Source organism: Lemur catta, chromosome 5 (assembly GCF_020740605.2).
Source record: "Lemur catta isolate mLemCat1 chromosome 5, mLemCat1.pri, whole genome shotgun sequence".
Lineage (NCBI taxonomy): Eukaryota > Metazoa > Chordata > Mammalia > Primates > Lemuridae > Lemur > Lemur catta.
In genome coordinates this window covers 64,790,062-64,817,254 of record NC_059132.1, presented here as the reverse complement: position 1 = coordinate 64,817,254, position 27,193 = coordinate 64,790,062, and the positions used below count along the sequence as shown (strand labels likewise).

The 27,193-nt window shown below is 39.5% G+C and overlaps 4 non-coding genes across 4 annotated transcripts; 3 read left to right on the top strand and 1 right to left on the bottom strand.

Annotated features, from left to right (window-relative positions):
- Window positions 1-3,762: 3,762 nt before the first annotated feature.
- TRNAA-CGC lies at window positions 3,763-3,834 on the top strand. The gene has a single exon. It is a non-coding gene; the product is annotated as a tRNA-Ala (tRNA).
- An 8,290-nt stretch (window positions 3,835-12,124) lies between these two features.
- TRNAA-AGC lies at window positions 12,125-12,196 on the top strand. Its single transcript has one exon. It is a non-coding gene; the product is annotated as a tRNA-Ala (tRNA).
- A 3,747-nt stretch (window positions 12,197-15,943) lies between these two features.
- TRNAT-CGU lies at window positions 15,944-16,017 on the top strand. Its single transcript has one exon. It is a non-coding gene; the product is annotated as a tRNA-Thr (tRNA).
- Window positions 16,018-16,728: 711 nt separating this feature from the next.
- On the bottom strand, window positions 16,729-16,800 carry TRNAA-UGC. The gene has a single exon. It is a non-coding gene; the product is annotated as a tRNA-Ala (tRNA).
- Window positions 16,801-27,193: the final 10,393 nt, after the last annotated feature.

Below are 27,193 nucleotides of genomic sequence, written 5' to 3'. Positions count from 1 at the left end.
CTATTAACACTATAACTGATGTTAAAAGTCACTTCTTAAAATTGATATTCATTCCTATTGTTATATATGTCATTTTAGAAAAATAGCAAGGGCAGAAAATTTCTTTAGCATGATAAATTATGTACATTTAAAGCCATGGTCATTATCTTACTTAAAAGAATAATTTGTTTACTTAAAGTTAGGACCAACAGCAATGATATAAGAAAAAAAATTACCATCAATATTTTAAAAATATAAGGGAAAGTATTACATTTATATTCTGATAAAATGATTTCAAGAAAAAATAGAAGCAACAAAAATTCATATTAAAAAATTTCATACTAAGGCTAAGTAGGAAATAAATATATACCAGTGTATTAGTTATCTGTTGTGACATAATAAATTACTGTCTTTTATGAGTTGGTCTCTGAAGTTGGGCAACTCCTCTGCCTCATTCTAATCACTTATAAAAACAGAATTACACATTAAAACTATACAGATTATGAAGCAAGATTGGTCATCAGTTGATATTAATACTAAAACTATTAATAAATAGTGGATACATGGGAATTAATTATAATGTTTTGCTCTTTTGTGTGTTGAAATATTCTACAATGAAGAAGAAAAGAAAAAACTACACTGATTGACTCACATAAGAAGAAATAAACAATCTGAATAGGACTATATGTATTAGAGAAATTGAATCAACAATCAATAACCTTCTAAAACAGAAAGCATTAGGATCAGGTCGGTTCACTGGTGAATTCTAAAAATCATTTTAGGAAGAAATTGTACTGATTCTTTCAATCCTTTCCAAAAGGTAGAAGCAGAAGAAATACTTCCCAATTCATTCTGGGAGGCCAGCATTATCCTAATACCAAAACCAGACAAAGGCATTACAAGAAGGGAAAGCTACAGACCAATATCTCTTATGATCATATACACTAAAATCCTCAACAAAATATTAGCAAATTGAATGCACAATGTATAATAGGAGATTGGGAGGGGGGAAAGGGGCATGTGGAAACTCTCTGTACTCTGTTCAATTTTGCTGTGAACCTTAAAGTGCTCTAAAAAATTAAGGTTAGTTTTTTAAAGTAAATTAACAATACTAAGTTCATTTTCTCTGTTGTGTCATATTCTAATTTAATGCACTAAAGTGGTACACCTGTTTCAATCATCTCCTGGAAGAGCCAGATTTTTTTCTCACATTATTCAGTGATAATAACATCTTTCCCCCATGGGAACACCTGGCAACATGAAGTTTCAGTGTAGGTGGTTGTGCGATTTTCAGTAGTCTCTGCACCTTCACCACTCATTAAAAAGACAATAATGAAGTGGGTTTATGTTTTTGAAGGAAGTCACTGTGAAAGCATAGGGAGTGAAAGACATTCAAATACCTTAATTATCTCCTAAGCAGCCAGGGCTGAGGTTTGGACATGAATTATGACCCCTTTTGCAGGAGCTTTTTTCACCATCTAGAAGTGAGTTCCTTAGTAGTAGCTAAGCAATACTAGATCTCTCACATTTTTTATGAGGACAGACAGCTTTATGGACTTCCCAATTCATTCTATGGGGCCAGTCGTAGTCACCTGGACTCAACATACAACTGGAGGCTCTTTCCTTTGCCTTCTGCCTCTTCCATTGATAGGCAGCTGGCATAGTCAGCAGATGTAATGGCACACCTTCCATGTCACCTTCTTGAGATCACTTTTCCTTTTTTTTTTTTTAAATAGTCTTTGTTTTTTTTTAGAGTAGTTTTAGATTCACAGCAAAACTAAGTGGAAAGTACAGAAATTTCCTGTATATCCCGAACCCCACACATACACAGCCTCCTCCACCATCAATATCCTGCAACAGAGTGGTACATTTGTTATGATTAATAAACATACATTGACACATCATTATCACCCAAAGTCCACGGTTTACATTAGGAGTCACTTTTGCTGTTGTACAATTGATGGGTTTTGACAAATGTACAGTGACATATATCCACCATTGTAGTATCATACAGAGTATTTTCACTGCCCTAAAAATCCTCTGTGCTCCACCTATTCGTCTTTTCCCCTTAACCCTTGAAAACCACTGATCTTTTTACTGTCTCAATAGTTCTGGTTTTTCCAGAACATCACATAGTTGGAATCATTCAGTACAATTGGCTTTTCTGATTGGTTTCTTTCACTTAGTAAAATGTATTTAAGTTTCCTCTGTGTCTTTTCATGGCTTGAGAGCTCACTTCTTTTTAGCACTGAATACTATCCTGTTGTCTGTATGTACCAAAGTTTATTTATCCATTTACCTACTGAAAGACATCTTGGTTGTTTCCAAGTTTGGCAATTATGAATAAAGCTGTTATGCACGTCCGTGTGCAGGTTTTTGTGTAGACATGATTTCAACTCCTCTAGATATATACTAAAGAGCTTGATTGCTGTATCATATGGTAAGAGTATGTTTAGCTTTGTAAGAAACTGCCAAACTGTCTTCGAAAGTGGTTGTATCATCTGGCATTCACACTAGCAATGACTCAAGAGTTCCTGTTGTTCCACATCCTCATCAGCATTTGGTGTTGTCAGTGTTGTGGATTTGGGCCATTCTAACAGGTGTGTGCAGTATCTTATTGTTTTAACTTGCATTTCCTTGATGACACAGGATGTGGAGCATCTTTTCATATGCTTATTTGCCATCTATGGATCTTCTTTGGTGAGTTTGTTCATATTCTTTGTCTATTTAATCGGGTTGTTTGCTTTCTTATTGTTTTGTTTTAAGAGTTCTTTGTATATTTTGGGCACCAGTCCTTTACCAGATATGTGTTTTGGAAATCTGTTCTCCCAGTCTGTGGCTTGTCTTCTCATTCTCTTGAAAGTGTCTTCCACAGAGCCGACTCTTTAAATTTTAGTGAAGTCCACCTTAGCAATCCCTTCTTTCATGGATCGTGCCTTTGGTGGTATCATTTTACTTTTGAAGAGTCGCTGTTCTCTGCTTTATAACTTCTGAAGCAAGAGGCAGACGTTTGTGCGGGCGGCTGCTCCCGCGAGGTGTGAGGGCAGAGTTGCACTTTCAGTGGGTCGTGGCGGCGCCGCTGCAGCTGCAGCAGCTCTAGGCCTGCGCGGATCCCGGGTACAGCTGTTTCGTCCAAGTTCATTCTTCAGCGCAGCAGCCTGCGGACTCAGGGGAGATGAGTAAAGAGAAGCTGATGCGTGGATCAGGAAAAGGGGGAAACAAGCAAATGCACCTTCTTAAATCTAGTATTCTTCGTGAAGCCAGAGTTCCCAGATAAAGCGGATAAATCTCCGGCGTCAGGTGGGCTAGATGGTAAGTACGGCCTGAGCCATTGCCCGTGAGGAAAGATTAGGGCAGGATTCTCACGTTTTCATCTATCTGGACGATTTCTTCTCCAAACCGGGTCAAGTGGGGGCGACAGCTTCAAAGATGCATTTGACCATTCAACCGACTCACCTGCAAGGAATTTGGGTCTCGGCTAGCAGAAAAATTTTCAAAGCGACCTGAACAATCCCTTAATGCTTTCCGTCTGGGATTCGATTGAGCCAACAGCAGAACCAATTGTGCTAAAGCTATAAAATTCTACTCTGCTCTCAGTAACGATAGGAGCTGGATGTTGTCGGTGTGTCCTGAAGGGAATCTGCCTGAGTGTAATCTGGCTGAGGCTTTAGGTGGAATTCATCCTCAGGGCAAACCATTCCCCAGTTGAGTGCAAAATAGTAATATGAACAGTTTGGAGTTTTTAAGAGGACAGTAATTCTACAACCTCGTCGTGCCATGTCAGGGGATGTAGCTCAGTGGTAGAGCGCATGCTTCGCATGTATGAGGCCCCGGGTTCGATCCCCGGCATCTCCAAGCAGGTTTTCCAACGTTCCTTTTGTTTAATTCAGCCTCTGGTCCAGATAATTATTTAATATATATATTTTAGTCCTTTCTCATTTTTGTTATTATCATTTTTTTTAAATCGAGCAATTTCCTGTTTTGTTTATTTCTCTTCCATTTGGTTAACTAGCCACCGCCATATTTTCTGGAAATTTTCCTGAGGTGTTTTATCATGCAGTGAGCAATACAAAGCCAAAGAGACAATTCAGAAGCAAATTCATTCTATGAATGCATCCAGGAAGAGAGCTACATATCAAAGAATGCTTTAAACTCAATTAAATGAGGCTCCATCTATTTCCACTTTCTAGTGGAAAACAATTAGTAAAACTAAAATGTCTGGTAGTAATTTTTTTGCAGGGGCCTGAGGTAGGGTGGGGAAGGGGAAAGTAGCATGCCTTGTTAGTATTGAGGTGAGAGTTGCATGTAAGTACTCAAGAGACCACCCTAGGACCATAAGATCATGTGGATCCTGTGCTGCACTTACTAGCCTACTTACCAATTTCTCACTGGATCTTTGGCCTTACTCAAGATTTCTGTGCAAGAGAGCTTATCACAGTCCAGTGCAGGAGGTTTGGGAAAGTAGTGAAGGTTGGAAATAACCTGTGCAAATGGAAGGCAGAATTAGATTTCCTGTCAACCCTGAAAACCCGAAGGAGGTTGCATCCTGGGCAACTGTAAGTAGATTAATTTTAGGCTTATGTGACTTCTGTGTTGTACTTATGTTCATTACTTAATTCAGTTGAGTAATTTGGAATATTGATAGTAAATTTACTTTATTGTTTCTGTTCTCATTAAGAAGTACACTAAAAATGGTGTAACGGGGTAAAGGTCTGCAAAGGGGCAAAAAAATGTTTTACAAGTTATTTCTCTAAAACTCCCACCCTTTTTGGGAATTAAAACCTGCACTCTTTCTCAAGGCCAGTAATCAAAGGGGCAGAAAAATGTTCTTTGCTGTTTGTTTCTTAGTATCTTGAACCACATGAGATGGCTTAACAGAATTGTCACAAGATCATAGTCAGTGGAGATAAGGGCTATGGAAACCGACCTGTGACACCTGTGGTCATATAGACCTAAGCCCATGCCCCCAAAAAACTCTTTTAAAAAGTCCTGTTTTTCTGCTTAAAGGCAGAGTGGTGGTCTTTTGAGAAGCTAGTATGCTGCCCTTCTCATTTGCCAGCAAATTATTAAACTTCTCTTCCCTTTTCCTCAGACCACTTGTCCTCATTCTTTGTTCTCACTGATTCAGCCTCTGGGACAAGTACCAAACTTTTGTTACCAATGATAAGATGCATTTCTCTGCCACTGTTAAGAAGAAATCCAATAATTTATTTAATAAACACTTGTTGGGTGCTTCCTCTGTGTTACTATGTAACTGTGCTAACTTCGGAGGTACAACTGAAAGTCAAGTGAGGAAGAGACAATATATAAGCAATATTTGTTACTCTGTGTCATAATTACCATAGTGGAGGTTTGCAAAAGGTAACACTGGAACACAGAAGAGAATAGGATCAACTGTCCCTGAGAAGGTAGATCAGGTAAAGTTGAACAAAAGAAGAGATACTTGTGATGTGTGTTAAAGAATGAGTGGGATATTTTACAGCTGGAAATGAGGATCACAGTGTTATTCTAGTAATAATAAACATCATGCATGTGGATAATTGTCCAACACACAATTTAGGTAGTCACATATAGCTGGATCATAGGATCCGACAGGGAAACTGCAAGAGATGATATGGGAGATATAGGAATATATAGCTTATAAAGGGTTTTGAACTGTGTATCATCAGTGTTTTGGGTTCCAAAAACCAAACAATGAATATGATTAACTTGAGTGGAAAGAATATCTAGTTGGCCAGGTTTAAAATCAATGTCAGTAGCTTCAGAAAGCAAGAATCTGACTCTAAAAATGTCAAATTCCCTAAAAATGATTAAAAAGTTCAACCAACAAAAGAAAAAAAAAAAGGTTCCCAATGATAGCACCTTTATGTATGCTTTCCTAGAGTACTCAGTAGGCAATGAGAAGACAATGAAATACTACAAACAAGAGATTATCACAATCAGATTTGAATTTTACAAAGTTAGTTCTCTAAATAATGTAGAAAATGGATTGGGAATAGTGGTGAAATGAGATGAAAACAAGACTAGTTGAGATATTATTGAATGAGTCCAGATGAGTTGCTATCAGGATTTTTACTGAGAATAAGTTTCAGAACATACAGACCTGTCCTATGACCCTTTCTTAGGAACCGGAGTAAGAGTAAGCAGTGGCTTGAACTTCCCAGTGGCCTGAACTGTAGGTACCACTGACTTTTTCCAAGAGATGGAGATCCAACTGGATCCACCTCAAGGATGAAGCTAAATTCTAAGAGCTTTGTCTTTCCCAATCTCTTAATTTCTCCATTAACCACTTCTTCTCACCCATTTTTCACTTCTAATAGGATCTTTTGGACCATGGAGAATGTTTAATTTACTTAAAAGAAATTTGATCCGCTAGACTTACCGTCTCACATTGCTGCAATCCCAATTCACCACTCTAGGTTTACGCCCCTTTAAATTTCTACCTACACTTTCATCTCCATACTTCTTTGTCCTGCCGTTTCAATGATGTAAACCTGCAATTTGTCTCTCCTGTATATTTCAACTCTGCCTTTTGTAACTCATGCTTCCACTATCCTCAACAACTTTTCCAAATGTTCCTGCATTAACTTAAATCTGGATCCAAATAGCAATGACTTAAATAGCAATCATGTTGCTTTTTAAGGTACAAACTACACATTCTCTAACCTCAGGTTGCTTTTCTCCTCCTCCACTCACTTGGAATAAAAGCAAAGAGGCCAGGCAACAACTGCACCCTCTTCTGGAGTGGGTCCAGGAGGCAGTTCTGTATTCACCATCCCCTCCTGCATAAGGATTCAACTTGGTATCATCTTCAGAGAGGAGAGAAGGAGCAAGATTAGTGAAATTAGCATGGCCTTTGTCAGTTTGGGTCTGGACAGGACTTTATGGAAGTTCAGTCCAACCTTTCAATTTAAAGGCAAGGAAACTTAAGCACAGAGAAGGGACATGATTTATCTGTTACCTTCAAAGCTGTTTCACTTTCCTTCTGTGTTTCACTAACAGAATTTACAGTGGATACTTTAAAAATTCTTAACTTTCTTGAGACACCTGATCCTACTTTTTGTCCCTTCAGCTGATGACTTTGCCCTCTACTTCAAAATGCCATCAAATGAAAAGCTTTGTTAACTTTCTTAATTAACTTATTAATGTACTTACATGTGTATCTATCCTTTTTTCATTTTTGTTTGCTAAAATGAAAAAATATCCCTTGTTTCAGTGCTACACAAGCTTTAATGGCACACGAAATCACCTGTGAATTTTGCTAAAATATAAATTCTATAGGTCTGGGGTGAGGCCTGAGATCCTACATTTATAACTAACTCCCAAGTGATGCCAATGCTTCTGGTCTTTACGTTACACTTTTAGTGGCAAGATCTTAACCCACCTAGTCCTCCAACTGTCCTCAGACCATCATGTCCTGCTTTTACAAGGACCTTGCTCTATTAATTATTCTTACTCATTTATATGTTTACCCCTCCCTCTCTATAGTTTCCTTTCATTACTATTTAAAATGATTCAAGTTTCTTCCATATTAAAAATCTCCCCTGGCTCCATGTATGCATACAGCCACCATGTTTTCTCTTTCCTTCCAATTCCAGCCACATTTCTTGAAATAGCATCTCTGCTCTGTGTCTCCATTCCTCATCTCACTCTCACTCTGAATATGTCCTTGACTCCAAGAGTTCAGTGAAATGACCTTACCAGAATCACCAATGATTCTCCTTTGTCTCTAAATCTAATGAACATATTAGTTTTCACTTTATTAGACTTATTTTAGTATTTGACACTAATGAGCATTCCGTTGAAATAATCTTCCCTTGTTTTTCAAAGGTAACACATTGTATTGATTTCACCTCAGTTATTTTTAAGACCTTTTTTGTTGTTGTTAAGTGTGGGTGTTTTTTAAGATATCAAAATTAGGCATTCTTTCCTCAGACTCTACACATCCTTCCTAAGCATTCATATGTTTCATAATTGCTACAAATAGCCTCTATGTACTGTTATTTCTCAATATACATATATAGTCTCTATCACTCTGACAAGTGTCAAATCCATACAGCCTATAGCACATCTCCACTTTATTATTTTATAGGCACCTTGTCTTTTTCCTCCCACACATATCTAATCAACTACCAAGGACACTCAATGCTACCCGCTACTCTCTCTCAAAACCATACAACAGTTTCCCACTCACTCTAGTTTGCATTTCCAGCAATTCTTTAAACTTATTGTAAATATCCATAAGTCAACTTCCCTTCTCCCCTTGTGATGGACTTTTCTGGCAAGGATCTCAATCTTGGTTAAAACTAATAATGCACTTAGCCATGCTAGTGCATGAGAAGCCAAAGTTTTCTAGAGATAACCATCCACACATGCTTATGACACTGATTTTATTATAAATTCACAGCAGTAAACATTAAGTGGGCAGCCAATGCTGCCTGGTAATCCTAATATTGTTGCCTAGTGAATTTGCCTTCCCTCTCTTAATAATGACCATTTCTCATCTTACTTTCTCTCTTAAAATTTCCTACATTTTCTCCTTCCACCTTTCTTATTTTTATTTTTGTTTTTCATTTTTTTGAGACAGAGTCTCACTCTGTTGCCCTGGCTAGAATGCCATGGCATCAGCCTAACTCACAGCAACCTCAAACTCCTAGGCTCAAGCGATCCTCCTGCTTCAGCCTCCCAAGTACTTGGGACTACAGGCATGCGCCACCATGCCCTGCTAATTTTTTTTCTATATATATTTTTAGTTGTTCATATAATTTCTTTCTATTTTTGGTAGAGACGGGGTCTTGCTCTTGCTCTTGCTCAGGCTGGTCTCAAACTCCTGAGCTTAAACAATCCTCCCCCCTCGGCCTCCCAGAGTGCTAGGATTACAGGTGTGAGCCACCACGCCTGGTTCCCTCCACCTTTTATACTCAGTTGATTCCCTAACTTCATTTGTCATTGAAAAAAAATTAGAAGCAACCAGGTAGAAAGCTCCTCATCTTCCCATTATGTACATCTATAAAGATACAACCTATTTTTCAGTTGTTACTGTGGGCAAAGTATATTAACTTCTTTGGACAGTTGCACTTGTGTTCTTGATCCTACTCTGTCTTGAGTTCCGAAGAGATTTTCTCTTGTAATTATTTATTTTCTTTCATACCTCATCAGTTTCTCCCTGAATAATTATGTGTTCTCATACCTTTTGCCCCCAAAATGAAACAAAGCTAAATAAAAACAAAAAACAAAGGAAAAAAGCAAAGCGAAACAAAGCAAAACTTCAAAGATTATCTCCCTCCAGATACTACTTCATGTCTCTGCTCTTTTTTTTTTTATTAATAGATTTTATTTTGGGGGAAGTTTTAGGTTTACAGGAAAAAAATTGAGCAGAAAGTATAGAAAGCTCCCACACACCACCTCACATCCCTCCACAATTTCCCCTGTTATTAATATCCCATATTAGTGTGGTATATTTGTTATAATTGATGAGCCAATATTAATACATTCTTATTAACTAAAGTTCATAGTTCATGTTAGGGTTCATTCTTGGTGTCATGCATTCTGTGGGTTTTGACAAATGTATAATGACATGTACCATTACAGTGTTGTACAGAATATCCTGTGTTCCACATATTCATCAATCCCCCACCCTCACCCCTGGTGACCACTAATCTTTTCACTGTCTTCACAGTTTTGCCTTTCTTCAGAATGTCATATGCTTTAATCTGCAGTCCGCAATCCGTGGGCTGTGGAACAGTACCAGTCTGTGGCCTGATAGGAACTGGGCACACAGCAAGAGGTGAGCGGTGGGAGTGAGCAAAGCTTCATCTATATTTATAGCTGCTCCCCATCACTGGCATCACTGCCTGAGCTTTGCTTCCTGTCAGATCAGTGGCAGCATTAAATTCTCATAGGAGTGCAAACCCTACTATAAACTGTACATTGGAAGGATCTAGATTGTGTGCTCCTTATGAAAATCTAATGTCTGATGATCTGAGGTGGAGCTGAGGCAGTGGTGCTAGCACTGGGGAGTAGCTGCAAATGTAGTAAATGTAATAGGTTTGAATCATCTCAAAACCACCCTGGTCCATGGAAAAATTATCTTCCATGAAACCATTCCTTGGTGCCAAACAGGTTGGGGACAACTGCTTTAAATCATAAAGTATGTAGCCCTTTCAGATTAGTTTCTTTTACTTAGAAATATGTATTTTAAAAAAACAAGAAATAGTATTTTAGTTTCTTGCATATCTTTTCATGGCTTGATAGCACATTTCTTTTTAGCACTGAATAATAGTCCACTGCCTGGATGTATCACAGTTTGTTTATCCATTCACCTACTGAAGGACATCTTGGTTGCTTCCAAGTTTTGGCAATTATGAATAAAGTAATGATAAACATCTGTGTGCAGGTTTTTATGTGGACATAAGTTCTCAGCTCATGTGCTTAGAGTATGTTTTATATGATGAGAGCAATGGATGAGAGTTCCTGTTGCTTCACATCCTCATCAGCATTTGGTGGTGTTAATGTATTGGATTTCAGACATTCTAATAGGTTGTAGTTGTATCTTGTTTTAATTTTCAAGTCCCAAATGACAAATTATATTGAGCATCTTTTCATGTGCTTATTTTCCATCTGTATATCTTCTATGTTGGGTATCAGTTCAGATCTTTTGTTTGTTTTCTTATTATTGAATATTAAGAGTTCTTTGTATATTTTGCATACCATTTCTTTATTAGTAAGTAGAAGAAAACAAACTCAATTTCTCCTTTTATATTCCCATAATACAGATCACTTCTGTGACCTCTGGTCACCAAAATATGTATGCTCCTTGCCTTCCAAGTACATACTGGGGTCTGGAGGGGTTAATTATGTGAATGTCAGAGCTGGGAAAGATAGTTAGGACTATTACTTCTATTTTTCTATTAGCAATGAGGAAGCTTTTCAGAAAGTATTGGGATTATTATATGTTTTTTCCTCTTTTAACCCCCTAATGTATTGGATTACATTACTGCATTTTATAATAACATGCATTCCTTTAATAAACCCCATATTTTAGTCAGTTCAGGATGCTGTAACAGAGTACCACAGTCTGGGTGGCTTAAACAACATTTTCTTTTTGTGTGTGTGTACCAATCACACAGAAAACAACAAACATTTATTTCTCTTAGTTCTGGAGGCCGAAAGTCCAAATAGGGTGAGAATTGCTGGTGTCATCCTGTCAAGCCACTTTTCTAGCCTCCTGTCTACCTTGCTCCCTCTCCCAACTCCAGCGGTTCTGAACACGTCCACACCTCCACAGTCTAACCTCATTTCTACTTGGCGTTCCTATCCACCCTTCCAGATTTGCTCACAGGTCACCGTACCCGAGGACTTCTTGAACCCTGTAGGGACGGATAAAGTCTTCTGTTTGGCCCCTCGGTGAGAAAGGGGTCCGACATCCAGAGAACCACTCGCTCTGCAGAAAATAAAGCCCCACAGAAGCGGAGATTTAGCCTCGGTCTCAGAAGTAACGCGTTTCTAACTTCATTCCTAGCTCTTTGTTCGATCAGAGCAAGATCTGAGGATTCCTATTCTTTGGTTTTGATTTGTATCCTCTAAATAAATGTGGATCAAGAGGCCACGGGAGGCAATCCGACGTCTTTACCTTTTAACCCAACCGGTTGCTAAAAGAGTGGAACGAGTTTATTTTTGTAATAGCAATCTCTCTACTGGCTCCTTGTTTTCTAAGAAAAGGTGCACGGCGGTTTTCTGGAGTCAGGGAATAGGATGCAGAGATGGGGACAAGAATTGGGAGCAATTCAGTAGTTTCTACTGAATTAGGCCCTTGCAAAGCATTTTCTATCTTTCCTGGAAGTAACCTTCCTTTGTCCCGAGGATCTTTTTTAAAAAAATGGAAAACACGCAGCAACGGAGAGCCTGGAAGGATGTGTCTTCCTGAGATTTCTTACTTCGGTCTGTTCTTATTAGTTACCGAATGTCTGCAAGTTGCAGATTAATAAAAATTCCTTGGTGATAGAGTCCTACAAGAAGGGAAGATGAAAATTTTAACACATGTTTACAAAAGAGCAAATATATTAATAAATCTTAAAAACTGAAGTGGAGTAAATTTCTGTTTTATTTTATGAAGACAGTTTAGAAATAGCGTTTGTGTAGTAGTGGGGATGTAGCTCAGTGGTAGAGCGCATGCTTAGCATGCATGAGGTCCCGGGTTCGATCCCCAGCATCTCCAGTGTTTTGCATTTCCCCCTTCAGAAACGTCTTTCTTCTACGTTACACTCACAAGCCTTTGTGTAGAATCCGAAAATTAATCCCCTTGTCCCCAGGTATTAATAGCTTGCTCCGGTTGAAGTAATACTTGTAGCTCTTTCTCTTTTAAAATTTTATACCTCTCTGTCCTCAGCAGGGTTTACATATGGTTATCCACAAAGAGGAAAAGCAAGGGTGACTTTGGACCCTGTTCCATAAAATAATTATTGACATTTATCCATATAAACTCTAATTAGAAGATTTGTGAACTAATTAATATTTTCACTTAGTTTTGGTGCTGAGGTTTGGGGTGGAGGATGGGGCTGTAGGCTGAGCTCCTGTCTCAGGTTTTACATTTGGATGCTCAATGAGAGAAAGATGGATTTCTCCAGAAGCTCGCTGGAAAGAAAGTGCACTCTTCCCAGGCCTAGGGCTCTGAAAGTATCAGGTAAATTTAGCTTCTCCAAATGAGGCAGTTGTTTCAGAAATCATACACAAAGGAGTGAAATAGAAGCATTTCGACAGAGACGTGGTTTTCCTTCAGTGATTGCATTTTGCCAGTGAGTTCATAGCGTTCGCCCTGTTGTGTGGACTTGATCTCTTCTACACTTACCTCTCTTGAAATCTCTAAATTTGCCTCGCTGATTCTAAAACTATTCACTTCAATTTTCCCTCTCAAAAAAAAAAAAAAAATCTACTTCTCTTTCTAAAGCTGGCGCTATTTTACCATGTACGTGGGTAGGGACTTTTCGGCTAGCTCCTTTGTGCATTTTTAGGAAGGTCTAGCTCCCTTTGGGAATGCACCATTTATCGTGTCTCCATGCTTTAGTTTCAACTTCCAATTTGTGACACCCTGTCATATTAGCAAGTAAAGGAAGTTCAGAAAACAGTTTTTCTATGATTTTGTCTTTTATCTCAGCCAGGCCTCCAGCAACGCCAGTCATAGACAGCCTCTGCCTGGCTGTCTTTAAGAGCTTGCAGACATGACCAAGGAGAATGTACCAAGTTCTTTAAAAATAGTAATGACTACCATCCTTTATGTCAGACTCTAATGCTTTGGTCTGTCAGCTAACTGTGGATTCCCAGTGCTTGTGCTGCCTGGATGAGAAAAAACACAAAATTAATGTATAGGTCTTAGAATGGGCCTGTGTGGTGCCCTGAAGCTTATATAATCCTCTTATGTAAAATTTTATCTTTCAAAATATTGCCAGTTCTTTAAGGGAAGCAATGATTCCCACATTTATGAAGAAAGAAAAATTGCTTTAAGAAGGAACCACCATGCCCAGCCTATATTTTATCTATTTTTTGTTATTGTTGTCCGAGTGGGTGGATTTTCCTCAGAGATATCTCCAAGAATAGATTTTCAAAAGTTGAAAATCCTTACACAGGCATGCATTGCATAACAATGAGGATACGTTTTGAAAAATGCATTCTTAGGCAGTTTTGTCATTGTGCAAACAGCTTCAGTGTACTTACACAAACCTAGATGGTACAGCCCACTGTACACCTACACTAGATGATAGCCTACTGCTCCTAGGCTACAAATGGGTATAGGATATTACTGTACTGAATACTGTAGGCAATTGCAACACAAGGGTATTTGTGTATCTAAGCATATCTAAACATAGAAAAGGCACAGTAAGAATACAGTATAAAAGATAAAAGATGGAACATCTGTATAGGGCAATTACCATGAATGGAGCTTGCAGGACTGGAAGTTGCTCTGGGTGAGTGAGTCAGTGAGTGGTAAGTGCAAGTGAAGGCCCTAGGACATTACTGTACATTACTGTACACTTTATAAACACTGTACACTTAGGCTAAACTAACTTCATAAAATTATTTTTCCTTCTTCAATAATAAGTTAACCTTGGCTTACTGTAACTTTTTTTTTTTTTTTTTTTTTGAAACAGAGTCTCACTCTATTGCCCAGGCTAGAGTGCCCTGGCATCAACCTAGCTCACAGCAGCCTCAAACTCCTGGGCTCAAGCAATCCTTCTGCCTCAGCCTCCCGAGCAGCTGGGACTACAGGCATGCACCACCATGACCGGCTAAGTTTTTCTATATATATTTTTAGTTGTCCAGCTAATTTATTTCTATTTTTAGTAGAGATGGGGTCTTGCTCTTTCTCAGGCTGGTCTTGAACTCCTGAGCTGAAGCGATCCTCCCACCTCGGCTTCCCAGAGAGCTAGGATTACAAGCGTGAGCAACCGCGCCCGGCCTTTATTCTATCTTCGAACTCAATTTTTTGTTCAGCTCTTTAATTAGGGATATGAACCTCTCACTTTTAAAATAAGTTCATTTTGTTAAGTTTGTGGAAAAACTTAGGAAACAATCTAATTGCATTTGGGGGACTGAAATTTATGCAATCCTTATCATAAACAATTCAACTATTTAGAAATCAGAAACGCCATGATTCCTGGTCTGTTATAATTTTTGGGGGGTGCTTTCCAAACGCAGTAAAAATACAGTAACTGTAAATGGAGTAATAGTGTAATTCTAATCGTAGCAGTTTGTTAATATAGATTAAACTAAAAAGTGACTATCCTGATTAACAAGAAAGTAAGGTTATATTCACTACGAAAACATTCTGAGTGGCACAGAAAATGACAATGCCCCAACATTTGACTCAAGAGAAGAATTAAGAAAGACTTTGGAATTCAAGGGCCGTACCAGGCCAAGAGTCTCTTCCAGCCATTACCTGGTTCAGTAACGAGTTCTGGAGTCCTCCCCAGTGCCTTTTTACAAGGCAGTGGAAGCCGGGTAGATGTGCAGTTGCACTTGCTTATTCCCTTACTGTATGCCCCAGCCTTAGTTCTAAATTAAAGGCAGAAAACTAGGATCGTTGACAGTTTAAGAATGAATGTTAATTTGGGGATTTTTTTCAATCAATTCACATTTGTTTAGCTTCTACAATGTGAGGATCCATGAGGAAGACATTAGAGAACATCTCTTGAAGAATCAAAATGAGGAAGGCAGGATAGAGAAGGAGGAATTTCCCTGTCTGGTGACGCCTCCCTCCAATGCCTACAAGTTTTGGTTTCCACGTGTGCATCTTTCTAGGAGGTGCGGGAACAAAGGCCATTCCCTCAGGGAGGGAAAGGCTCTTTGGATTTGAATCATAAAACCGTTAAGTGTGCTCTAACCAAGCCGCCTTCTTGCTGTGGTCTACTTTCTCAAGAGGAGTAAGATCTGACAGGTGTTCGGAGAATCGGAACGTGTTAGAAGGTTTTGATTGTTTTTCAGAGCGCAAGTGTGTTATCTTCTAATAGCCAGAAATGTCATCAATGTGATGAAAGTTCTAACTGATCTATTTGCTAGAAAAGCCTTTCACTCCACTTTTAGAATATCCGATCACTTGACGATTCTAAATTACCACAATGTAATGGGATGTAAAAACTGTTCTCGCTACACCTTGCGATAGATGCCCGTTCCTCCGCAGTGAACACTTGGTTCCTCCGCAGTGAACACTTGCTTCCTCTCCCGTCTTTCCCATTCCGTGGTTTTATCTGCTCAATGGACACACTGACGCTGTTCTAATACATTTTCTGATTGTGTTTAGTGTGGGTATGTTTTGTTGGGCTTGAAGGAAGTCTTATTCCAACAGTCTCTTTCGGAGTCTGCCTTTGCGATGAAGTACATCTATTAAAAAAAAAAAAAAAAGTACACAATAACTTTTCACCTAATCGAGTACAATTTTGGTTAAAAAAGAATGCAGAAAAATCGTGCAGCCGGCTCTGTGGCTTAATTGGCTAAAGCGCCTGTCTCGTAAACAGGAGATCCTGGGTTCGAGTCCCAGCAGGGCCTCAGCAGAAGTCCCTTTCAAGTGGGAGTGACTGTTTTGGCAGTTCATTCTAATTTTCAGTCCAAAATAATCTTTAATTGTAATATCCTAATTTTCAGTTTAAAATCATCTTCTATTACGATATCAAATCTCTCCAACCTTTTCTCATTCCACCTGCATTCTCAGAGACTGTCAGTCTCTCTGAAGTTCTTTCACACAGCTAAACCGGGATTTAACTGTACTTGGTGGTTCAAGATCAATTATGGTTAGAGAATTTCTAAAATAAAATTGTAAAACTTTTAATTCAAACCATCAAAAACTATATTCTGCTGGTTTCTCAAACTCCAAGCAGCCTTGCTAAAATTATACATAGGTGAAAAATGGTTGCAATTTATTGAACACTTACTGTTAATAAATTGCATTTTATGTATTTTCTTACATACCCTTAATCTCTAGAATACTCTCTAAAGAAAGTATTATTATGCACATTTTACAAATCCATTAAGTATCAGAAAGAAGTAAAGTAACTTGCTCAAATCTCACAGGCAATAAATAACCAAGCTATGACTTCCAGCAGTGTATTTGTCTCTTACTACTGGAAGATGAAGTCTGACTTAGGTGCTTGAAGTTCAAATTGCTCAGAAATATTTACTGTGCTAAAAGCCAAATGTGTCTGTTTACCAAAACTCAGCATTGGGAATGCAGTGTCTGGTGGAAACGTGAGAATAAATGCGTGGAGATGCCGGGGATTGAACCCGGGACCTCATGCATGCAAAGCATGTGCTCTACCACTGAGCTACATCCCCCAACATTGAGCTCTTCTTCTTACCACACAAGGATTTTTCTTTATGTATACTGTATTTGGTCACCTTTCCCCTAAAATGTTTTATATGGTTTATTATGCAGGAATTGTGTGAATTTTACGGGTCTTGAAGGTAAGAAAGAAGATTTATGTAAATCAGGGTTACTAAAGCCTTTAGATTCTACTGAAATTGACCAGGTCCAGCTCAGAACATGGAGTTGTAAAATTGGCTTTTATCCCAGCAAGACTGTGAATATAAGTCATTCAGATCAAGAGCCATTTGGAATCGCCAGCATCAGAAAAAAGGGAACTATAGATGGTTACAGCAAACCACTGGGAAATTTCCTGAAAAGTCTAACTGTAAACAGGAGCAAATTCAGCTGAGTAGAGGACTGGGATAGATTCAACTTGCAAGGCCCAGGTAGTCTCAGGTTCTGGGCTTGAAATTATCCACAGTCAATGCATGTCTAACCTTCAGTCTGGTCTGAGAGGGAAAATCTGACTCCGTAGCTTGGGTAAGTAAACCTGAATCTGTTGAATAAAAAGTGTAAGAGAGATGCTGAAGTTTTATATATAAATCTGGGTTATAACACTTTCGAAATAGGTTTTAGAGTAAGGCAGTGGATCTCAAAGTGTGGTCTTTGTATCAGCAGCACCTAGGATCTTGCTAAAAATACAAATTCTCTGGGCCCATCCCAGACCTCTAAGTCAAGAACTCTGAGGGTAGGGCTCAATAATCTGTGTTTTTGTGAGTCCCAAAAGTGATTCTGTTACATGCTAAAGTTTGAGAACCACTAGTGTAAGGTATTGATAAAATGACATTACTATATCATTTTCCAACAATAAGACAGTACTAAGGTGTTTCCAGCATGTTAAAGATAAAATAATTTAGGCCGGGCGCGGTGGCTCACGCCTGTAATCCTAGCACTCTGGGAGGCCGAGGCGGTGGATCGTTTGAGCTCAGGAGTTTGAGACCAGCCTGAGCGAGACCCCTTCTCTACTAAAAATAGAAATAAATTAGCTGGACAACTAAAAATATATATAGAAAAAAATTAGCCAGGCATGGTGGCGCATGCCTGTAGTCCCAGCTACTCGGGAGGCTGAGGCAGTAGGATCGCTTAAGCCCAGGAGTTTGAGGTTGCTGTGAGCTAGGCTGACACCACGGCACTCACTCTAGCCCAGGCAACAGTGAGACTCTGTCTCAAAAGAAAAAGAAAAAAATAATAATTTGATGTAATACACCTGAATTTTTATAGCTGTACATTAAAACAATATTTAAATTGGTGAGTGAGATCTAAGTTTTTTATTTAGATATTTTATATGTTGTGAAAATAGTATGTGACTAATTTTAAATGCTAATTAAAAAAAAATAATGAATTGTATATTAGACAAAGTACAACCAGCAGATAATTCTCTTGATACTTGAAAGCCCTTGAACATTAAAGAATCTATCCACTGCTAAGCCATATCAAGAAAAGAGGAAAATAAAGATGAGTAAAAACAGTTTTGGACTTTCAGTTTCAGATTCCACATGTAAGGAACTTGGAAGTTGACACTCTGTCCTAACAAGTAAAAAGCTGAAGGGACTGAAAACTCAACAACTTTTCTTAGATCGGTAAGAGAAGAGAAGTCACAAGGCAAACTGCTGTCCCCCAAATTGGAAAGACAGACGGTAGATGCAGAGATTTACAACATTCTGGAGCTCAAAGTTTGGTGGAAACCATTGCATAGGCAGGAAAATCTGAACTGTAATTGAAGAATTGCTGGAGGCTAGGTGTGGACATGTCTGAGAGTTAAAAACTCCAGGAGGACCCAATCATAGTGAGGGCCCCCACACTTCAGTGTGTTTAACCTTCAGGAGATTGACCAGATTCTCATAGTAAATATCGGAGAAAAGCCCCTTGTGCTTCTGTGGGTGGGGGGGAATGGACCATTTTGAATACAGCCTATTCTTCTTAACAAGGTCTGCTCTTAGGAGAAACTAGTTAATCAGAGCCTGTTGTGGTTTTATCAGATCCTAACTGATCTGGGGGTGGGAACCCAACCCCGGCCAGCTTTACCCTTTCATGAGGTAGAAGGGAAATACCCAACTCCAGCCCACTCCAGTCATCCTGTCCACCTAAGGGAGAAGGAAAAAAACCTGAGAAATGCTTGTATGATTCACGGGCACAGGTTCACTAAAAGACAGACCTCATCACAGGACTGCAGAATACTTCCTCTTCGCCTACTTCTTGCTTCCTAAAGGCCTATTTACAGCAGTTCCTTTTACCTACTGTATCATGTTGGGCTATCAAGAAAAAATTACAAGGGAAAATACAGTTTGAAGATGGAGAGCAAACATCCCAGACATGGCAGGAAGTTGGAATTAACAGGGAATTTAAAACAACTATGATTAATAAGCTAAGAGTGCTAATAAATAAAATAGAAGGCATACAAGAACAGATGGGCAATGTAAACAGAGAGATGGAAATTTTAAGAAAGAACCAAAAAGAGAAGCTAGAGATCAAAAACACCATAACAGAAATGAAGAATGCTGTTAATGGGGCTTATCAGTAAATTGGGCAGGCTGAGAAAAGAATCTTTGAGCTTGAGGGTATGTCAATAGAAACTTCCAAATCTGAAAAGCAAAGAGAAGATTAAAAAAACAAAACAAAACAGATAACAACTAAGTATATGAAAAGATGCTCCATATTACAGGTCATCAGGGAAATATGAGTTAAAACAACTATAAGATACCATACACACCTATTAGAATGACCAAAATCCAGAACAGAGATAGCAACAAATGCTGTTGAGGATGTCAAGCAACAGGAACTCTCATTAATTGCTGGTGGAAACACAAAATGGCACCAACATATTTTAGGAAATGGTGAACACACTGCCTAAGGCCTTCCCAAGGTTTTGGAAGGAGCAGGCACAAGCAAACTGGATCCTTAGCATAGGATTTTATCTGTCAACTTGGTTTCCTCTGGGGGGAAAAACAAAACAAAACCTCTGGAATTCCCTATCCATACTCTCATCAGGCGATTTTAGCTCAGGAATTAATACAGGGATCTGAGCAGGAGAGGAACAAGAGACCCCAGGAGTTATTCACATGTTCGCTGCCCTTACCAGGTGTCGTTAGTAGTGCAGGCTCCATATTTGAGACAATCCCACGAGGATAAATCAGGTAAGGACTTTCTCTAGCAGGGCAAAGGGGAGGGGATGCACGTGGCTGACAGTTGTCCCGGGATCAAAGGAGCATCACCAATAGAACCAAAGAAGCTGGGGGAACTTTCAGCACCACTGCAAACTTATGCCAGAGGGGCGGCCTCTGGCGTGGGCTCCAGAAGGATCCTGCCCATTGGGCGGGGGAGAGGGTGTTGCGCTGGATCTGGCTTATCTGAAACAACCCTTGCACCGCCTCCCAAGCCTAACCACTCCCCACACCGGGGCCAAGCTCTCAGCTCTCACGCCCTGCTGAGAGACCCAGGGCGGATTACATCGGCAGGCAAGATGCTCCAAGGACCAGGCTGGGGAACGGGTACTGAGGCAGGAGAGAAACAGGAAGCGAAGTGGTGGCTCCGCTGGAAGAGAGACAACAGCCCCCCAGGCACACCCCCAAGAGCAACCTCACAGCCGAGGAGCGAGGAGCGAGGAGCCAAGGGTCTCCCAACCCGGGGCGTTCCTCCTCTCTTGGGGTTTCTAAGATACTATTTCTGCCCCGGCCTGAAGGTGTAGAGGATGGAATTTGGACTAAGAGGAAGGCGGAGCTGTGTTCTGGCTGCGGCCACCGACAACCAGGAGAGCTCCAAGCGCTCATGGAGGCGGGGGAAGGAGGGCATAGCAGAGTTCACCTATCTGCACGTTAGCTTGGGGACAAAGGAGAGCGATGGCTGTGGTCCCCAACACAGCTGGACTCAGAAGGGACCTGCGATTTGTACGCAGCCAGAGAATCAGAGACGATCCGAAGTGCGGAGCAGTTTTCACTGCACAGCACACGGGACTACGCGGTAGACTGGGATTGACATCCCGAGAGACCACATAGACCACTCCGTTACCAATGCGCCCTGCGGCAACACCAGTGGGTGGCACGCCCGAGCCAGGGCACCCAGAGCTTCCCTCTACCCTGCGCAGTCTGCCCCGAAACTGAAACCACCGAAATCTCATTTTTCTGTAGATCTCTGCCAAATGTAAATTCTTGTAAAACCAGCTAACGCATTTCAGGCCCGCAGCTCCTGCCTTAGACGTGCTGGTCAACAAGGCCCTGCTATGAGCCAGCACAAATTGCTACCGGGTGTGTACCTCGGGCAAAGATGCTCCACTGGCGCCTGGAACTTTGACCAAAATGCAAGAAGCACAACCTCAAATTGGTCTTCGTGATAACTCTTAGCCTTGTGTTTACTTAACCAAATCTTCTCTTTCAAGATTCCTAGAGTCATCAATATCTGATCAAGTACGTGGTATACTTTCTGTTGAATGATGCAGTTACATATGCTTATCTTTGCAGAGCACTTGTCATACTATATTGAAATGATCTGTTTATATATTTTTGTATCTTTCCATCTCCCTCCCACACTTCATTGGGAGATTCTCTGTACTGTGAAATACATCCTGAATAGAGTACATCTGTAATTTATTTCTCACCGCCCCTTGAGTGGCTGCTGTGTGTCAGGTTCTACACTGGGAAAGCTTGATGAAAAATATAGTCACAGCCTTTGATGCTACCTTACTAGAGAAGGAAACAAACTTAACATAAATCTACATGTATACTCTGTACTAAATGATATTAAGGGAAAGTACAAGGCAGCTATGGATGGTATAACTCAGTAAGAATTTGTTAAACCGACCTAATTATACTTTTATGAATGTAGATTGAGAAAGCCAGCGAGATTATACAACTACCATACTGTTAAGGGAGAACTAAATTAGCAGTGAAAAGAAAAAAAGAAGTAACTGTCACACGTGAGGGTGTAGCTCAGTGGTAGAGTACATACTTTGTATGTGTGTGGTCTTGGGTTCAGTGCCCAGCATCTCCACTTTATTCTAGGAAGGTTGCCTTTGTTGGTGCTTTTAAAGCTCAGATGTGCTTAATGCCACAAAACAGTTAAATGTTACCAAAGTGTCTAAACAGTTATTTAAATCGTGTTAACTACATTAGAACTCCTTTAAGTTTGATCACATACTAACAAAATCAGGTTTACCTCGTTGTGACTCAAGGTGAATGAATCCACTCTCACCCCTTAGAATCTCTTCTTTTGTCATTTGGATCATCTCTCCTGTTAGCTTTGAGCTTTATTTCAGGAAATTTTGAGGTATTTACCTTAAGATATCTTTTCTGTTGTTCTTGTTACCCTGGTCTTTTCACCAACATGCTACCTTTTTATTGTATTTGGTTTTTTATTGATGTATCAATCTGTGTGCTTCCTGGCTCAATAGGATAGCTACCTATACTGATTAGAATTTTGATCTTTGTAAGGACCTCATTTGTGAATGGTGAATTTAATTTATCGTTTTGTAAAACTTTTTTTTTTTTTTTTTTGAGACAGAGTCTCACTCTGTTGCCCATACTAGAGTGCTGTGGCGTCAGCCTAGCTCACAGCAACCTCAAACTCCTAGGCTCAAGAGATCCTACTGCCTCAGCCTCCCGAGTAGCTGGGACTACAGGCACGTGCCACCGTGCCCGGCTAATTTTTTTCTGTATATATTTTTAGATGTCCATATAATTTCTTTCTATTTTTAGTAGAAACGGGGTCTCGCTTTTGCTCAGGCTGGTCTCCAACTCCTGACCTTGAGCGATCCACCTTCCTTGGCCTCCCAGAGTGCTAGGATTACAGGCGTGAGCCACCGTGCCTGGCCTAAAACATTTTTTTACTCTATGTTCTGTCTTATATTCTAATATCACATGGTGAACATTTTCTCCTTTTTGATTCCAGCAAAGAAATTCCTCTATTTCAGTTATTGTCCTATAATTTTCTTTTCAATATATTACACTTGCTGTGGTGTACTAGCTATTGACCTAAGGGGTGAGAACTTGACAAATTGAAGACTGATACCACACTGACCATATATGCTTATGATTCTTCTTATGTTCTGCGACCTGTAAACAGTGAATATTTCCAAGTAATTTAAATGTACAATAGCTAAGTCAGTACTACCTTTCTTTATCTTATTTTGAAAAAGAAGTGCAGATGCTAAAATGAAGCCACATTGCTTTCAATGCTAGGACCTCTGGCTCCATTAGCTCTTTGGTGGTGGAGGGAGTAGGGTAAGGGAGAATAATGCATGGGTATGTATCCCATTCAGTAATTTGTCTTGCAGTAACACCATGATCTTTGCCATGATGAGCCATTTACTCTAACTTCTCTTCTTTTTGGTTTCTCTTTGAAGCCAACTGCTTTTAAATAATATATACCATAGAATATACATAAGCCAAAGTAGGATGGATTCACAATATAGGTTAGAACAGGCCTTCTTCAATTAGGGAAACTGGTTCTGAAAGGGAAAAAAGCTTCTTATGTAAGAGGAACTAAATACATAAACTTGCTCTGCATATTCATTCTACTCTGGTTGCCCTATTGATAGGCAAAGGAACTGTTATTGTGTTTGTTTGTTTGTTTGTTTATATTTTAGTGACAAAGTGTCTTGCTGTGTTGCCCAGGCTGGTCTAGAACTCCTGGGCTCAAGCAATCCTCTCACCTCACCCTCCCAAATAGCTGTGACCACAGGTGCATGCCACCACACCCTGTTGTTATGTTTTTATGATTGATATTTTGATCCTGGTTCTTCATAATAATTACTAATAATGATCCAGTTTTAATAGGAAATAATAATAAACAATTTTAATAAGAAATAATAACAATCCAAAACCTCTTTTTTCCTTATCAAGCACATAGTAAGTTAACTGCCATCATCATAATTTTTATCATCATAATTTTCATTGTCACTATCATTCACTGGCATGCAAGACTCTAACAAGGACAATCTCTAAGGTTAAAAAAAGTGAAAGCTAAATTTGATTAAATCAAAATTAAGAGATTTCTTTTTGTATTTTTATTTTTAATCTTTAGGTTTTTGTTGTTTTTGTTTTGAGACAAGGTCTTACTCCGCTGTCCAGGCTAGAGTGCAGTGGCATGATCATAGCTCACACTGTAACCTTGAATTGCAGGGCTCAAACAATCCTCCTGCATCAGCCTCCTGCATAGTCACAGGTGCTTGCCACCACCACAGATTAATTTGGGATTATTTTTTAGAGATGGGGTCTCACTATGTTGCCCAGTCTGTGTTGAGGGTTAGGGTCTAGAGACATGAGAACCCCAGGAGTGGGACAGGACTTTGCCTAAGAGCAATCTACGGACGTGTCAGTTCACAGAACTAAAGCTGCTTGTCCTTAAGGGGGACATTCCACCAGTCAGGGATGTCTGCAAAGTGGACCCCACCTTGAGGCCTGAAAGCCATCCTCTGGATGTCTGAAAGCAGACCCAGACTAAGGGCCAAAGGCTAAGAGAATGATCAAAGGATGTCAGCCTGGCAAATAAGAGCAATTAGCTATTCTAAGCTCGAAGCTGTTCCTGCTTCTCTCCTGACCTCAAGTCTCAGTTGATGAGGAACTAAATAAGCAGAAAGAAGTGTATGCTCTCTTTATTCCCACTTAGTTATACGCTTTGCTGCTGACTTATGATTTTATCTTTAACCTGTGTATGCTTAGCTAGTTTATTCTTAACTTGGGGCAAGTGATTTTAATCTTGGAAAATTTTGTAACAGTTTGCTCATGTAGGAAGAATTGAGTAAGGGATCTTGTGATTCTTTGAGGGGCCTTGAAACTTAAACTCATGACTTGTGTATGTGAATCAGTGACTAATAATGATTGTTTGCTAAAAGAATAAATACTGATGTGGGACTTCACTCATGACTTCCTGGCTCACAGGAATGCTGGAGGACTCCTGATTTCCCCATCACTTTAATCTATACTTTGTCTCTGTTTCATTTATTTCCAATTTTCTGTGTGGTACCTGCCTGGCACCCATCTTGTTGGGAGGGTAGCGAACTCCCAGCAAGTCTGGTCTCAAACGCCTGAACTCAAGCGATCTTCCTGCCTCTGCCTTCCAAGTGCTGGGATTACAGGAATGAGCCATGGCACTTGGCTCATTGTAGTTTTGATTTGTATTTCCCTGATAATTAATGATGTTGAGCATCTTTTCGTGTACTTTTTGGCTGTTTATATGCCTTTTTTAGAGAAATGTCTGTTCAAGTCCTTTGCCCATTGTATAATTAGGTTATTCAGGTTTTTTTGTTTGTTTGTTTGTTTGCTATTGAGTTGTAGGAGTTCCTTATATTTTGAAATTAACCCCTTATCAGATATATAGTTGGCAAATATTTTCCTCCATTATGTAGGTTGCCTTTTTATTCTGTTGTTTCTTTTGCTATAATATTACTAAGATTTCTAACTTTTACTAGTTTCAATAGTGTAATGTGAAATTTCATTATTTAATTTTATGGTTCTCTGATTACTAATAAGTTTGAGCATTACTTCACATCCTTGTAAGCCCCTTATATCTCTTCTTTTTGTAAATGCTTGTTTATATCTTTTCCTCATCTCCTTATTTGACTTTCTACCTTTTCATTTTTGGTTTGCACTTCTGAGTAAAGTGTAGATTAGTACAGCCATCCTACAGAGAAATCTGCCTGGTCTTAGGCAATTATGTGAACACATTCTCTATGATCAAATGTGATTGGCACAAAAGATGCTCTGCCCTGATTTCCCTTCAGGAAAGAACTTGTTGCCCCAGATTCTGTGAGCATTCAGCAGATAGCCCACATCTGTCAGGCCCTTCAGGGGTTGTCTCAGTAGCAAAAAGCTGCCTGCCCCAAATCATGCCGTTTTTGAGGCAGTTCACATCAATGACTGAAGGAGTAGAAATAAGAAGACGCCAAAGTAGAGGATTCAGGCCATTTTAGCTTCAGAACTCCCCATGCCGTTAGGTGAGGCTGTTAGGCTTGCATCATAGTTTGATTTCTTCCTCTTCTCGACCTTGTGTCTACTCCCTGTTTTCCACAGATGTGTATCCCAAAGATATTCTCTAATAAACTCTCTCTCAAGATCTGCTTCACAGAGAATCTAATCTGTGACATTAAGCCACTACACAGGAGTATATGGGAAATTCTAAGACAAGTTTTACACATGTATAGGGACATGTGGGAAGATTTTTAGTGCAACATTTATTATATTCAGAGAGATTTAGAAGCAATCTAGTGTCCATCCCTGAAGGCATGGAGAGGTAAAATGTGATTGTTTGAGATATAGGGAAAAAAGTGTTTTTCCTTTACTCACACTCAATGTAACAGAAAATACTTTATCTCTGGTCAAATGTGAGTTTTTTCCCCACATTGATGAGTTCTCCAGTGGACACCAGCTGAGTGTCCTATAATTTAATTCATTTCTGACACTATCTACCTGGAGTTAAAGTAGGTTAGAGTAGCCACAGTTTAGGGGCTCAGTCCTATAAGACTGCCTCCCACTTCAGTTTTCAGTTGCAAGTCCCAGGTGGTGACCTGTACTTCTGACCAATAAGTTATAAATTAGGAGCTCTAATGATCCACTCCTTGAGTTTGATTAATTTGCTAGGGTGAGTCACAGAACTCAGAAAAACACTTTACTTACATTTACCTATTTATTATAAGGGATATTATAAAAAATACAGATGAGCAGCCAGATGGAAGAGAAACATAGGGCAAGGTATGAAGGAAAGGTGTAAAGTTTCCATGCCCCCTCCTGCTGTGCCACCCTCCAGGCATCTCCGTGTGTTCAGCAATCCAGAAGCTCTCCAAATTCTGCCCTTTTAAATTTTTATGGAGGCCTCATTATGTAGCCTGACTGATTAAGTCATTGGTCATTGGTGAGCAACTCAAATTTTAGCCCGTCTCCCCTTCCTGGAGGTTGAGGGGTAGGGCTGAAATTTCCAACCTTCTAATTACATGGATGGTACCCTTGAGAACCAGCCCCCATTCTGAGGCTATCCAGGAGCCCACCAAAGGATGCCTCTTTAGAACAAAAGATGCTCCTTTAACTCAAGAAATTACAAAGGTCAAAGGAGCTCTGTGTCAGGAACTGGGGTCAAAGACCAAATATTAGAACAAAAGATTCTCCTAGCATTCTACCTGGAAGGATTTCAGAAGCTCTATGTCAGAAACCAGAGGCAGAGACACATATATACATATATTTTTTATTTCACAATATCACAGTGATAGACTTACACCATGAATTACTCTGCATCTGTTAGAAACAGTGAAAAAGATATACACATAGCAACATATAAAACATCATGCTTATATTAAAGGGTAGGAAACATATTGGACTCTATAAATCATAGCACTTACATAAATTAAAAATATATGCACAAAAGCAACATAAGTTACAA